The following is a 2,073-nucleotide window of genomic DNA, read 5'->3' as shown; positions in this document are numbered from 1 at the left end:
CACACTTAGGCGGGGTGGCCGGCGGAACACGACGGGCTGCGGCCGCCAGAGCTGCGTTAGTGGCCGGTTGTCGCGGGGGTATGGGGACGTTCGGTCACTTTCACAGCGCGGCAACACGGCCAGAGCTCGGCTGGTGGGGTGACGCACCGAAACAACACGACTCAAGATGAACGCCATCGCTATCAAACCGAACGCTATTGAAAGAACCAGTTTCCAGCATGTTCATTTGCTTTGATGCAATACATATATTTTGCCTGATCAGGACATTTTTAATATAAGATTATTCAACTTTTAGTTAATTTATTTATTCTGGGTTCAACAGGCGTATTTCTCACGTTATAACGTGTTATAACGTGACGTTAAAGTTAACTAACGCGTTAGCATAGCTTGTAGCCTAAATCACAAAATCTTCAGTTCTTAAGACATTTCTCAAACCGACAACGCCCTCCCCAGTAGCAGCATCAATAGCTTTATCTCTCAGTTCACCACTCAGCAGCCAGCGTGAACGGCCAGCCCCCCTCCCCTAAGGTTAGCAGCCAACCCCATCCCCACCCCTTAGGTCACCACCCCTTCCTCCCTGAGGTCACCACCCTCCCTCTGGCTGGCACCAGCTCACCTGCTGTCAGCGGCTACAGACCCCGCTCCGACCTGTTTACAGGTGAGGCACTCAGACCCGTCGGCTGTGGTTGACGGCTGCGCCGCGAACAGTCGCCCATTCCGACAGCCGCCAGCCGCCTGTTCACTCGCACGAAACGCAACTGGAAACGCCAGCGTTTGAATTTATACAAAACAGCCTCAGGGCAGCGCAAATATGTGAATCCTCATAAACCGGATGCTATTTCTGAGCGAAGTTGAAGAAGTGAGATATCGTGTTCGTTTAATGAACATGTTTAAATTCCAAAATTTATCACGAAACATTTAAAATGAAGTAGCCACTAGCCACGGACGCAGACTTCAAAGAAGTAGCCTCAGACGTCACTAAAAACTTTGCGCATTAAAAAAGAAGCCCACTAATTTACCACAAATCCACCGCCTAAAATTATTCACTTCAATTGAAGACAGACCTACGAGATGCCCTCCTTCTCACCTCTATCTCAACGTGTCCAATGTCCATGAGTGCTTCGGTCAGGAGCGGTCAGCGGACCTTCTGACCGCGGTTCATGACCGGAGGCTCCAAATGACCGCAGGTTATGACCGGGTAATGCGCCCTGTGCAGCCGTCATGTCCCGCTGACTGGGTAGGTAGCAGCGCGTGACCGGTAATACCACCGCTTCCTCCGCGTGACACGCGCCTGGGGAGGTCGAGTATCTGTGACAGTTTAGATAAAAAAGTGCATACGGTTACACTCATCATACCACTAAATAGCGTTTAATCATTAAGTGTTCCATCCATGGCAATGGTATTCTAACCACAACATGCTGTTCCGTTTATTTTGGAATTCAAAGTTCATCGCATGACAAAAATATTGTTGGACGCAAGAGCCAAGCTGCTACGTGCCCTAACCCAGAAGAAGAGACAAAAATATATTTAAGTGAAAATTAGCTGCACTGAATTCGGTATCTTTGTAGCTTTTTTTATCGAATGGACAAGTAAAAAAGCCTTGCCTTCTAGAAATGTCTCGAGTGTGCACATACCGACGGTCCAGGTGCACACCGAACACATTCGTCACGTTCACTGAGCCTGACCAGTAACCACGTCCTTCCAGAGTCCGCCCGTCACGTGACCATCGTCCAGGTGCCGCCGTTCGTGCTCGACTGATCACGTGGTCGCCGCGGGCCAGGTGCAGAGAACACTGCGCACCGCTCCACCGGTCACTGAGACACTCCCGGCTCGTCTGATACCCATTTCACCGTCCGCAGTGACCCAACTGACCCGAGGCGACCGGTCATAGCAATAGCGCTGCGGTCGGCCATGGAGGTAGTGCGGCACAGCCTACCCCGCGCGGTGACTGGATCCGCCGGTGACTACAACGCCGCGCACTACTAAGGGCCTAACACCAGCCTCCTCAGCGCAACAGCGTGAGACAAAAAGCAGCTGGAAAATCGACAGAGGGTGGGCTTTGTTGACATAAGA

The 2,073-nt window shown here is 51.3% G+C and overlaps 1 long non-coding RNA gene across 1 annotated transcript; it reads right to left on the bottom strand.

The window, feature by feature from the left end:
- Positions 1-603: 603 nt before the first annotated feature.
- LOC122372762 lies at positions 604-1,869 on the bottom strand. Its single transcript, XR_006254930.1, has 3 exons — positions 1,635-1,869; positions 1,088-1,291; positions 604-758 (listed from the first exon to the last, which is right to left on the bottom strand). It is a non-coding gene; the product is annotated as an uncharacterized LOC122372762 (long non-coding RNA).
- Between the last annotated feature and the right edge of the window lie 204 nt (positions 1,870-2,073).

Source organism: Amphibalanus amphitrite, unplaced genomic scaffold, assembly GCF_019059575.1.
Source record: "Amphibalanus amphitrite isolate SeventyFive unplaced genomic scaffold, NRLGWU_Aamphi_draft 001397F_arrow, whole genome shotgun sequence".
Classification (NCBI taxonomy): Eukaryota; Metazoa; Arthropoda; class Thecostraca; order Balanomorpha; family Balanidae; genus Amphibalanus; species Amphibalanus amphitrite.
This window is presented reverse-complemented; position numbering and strand designations above follow the sequence as displayed.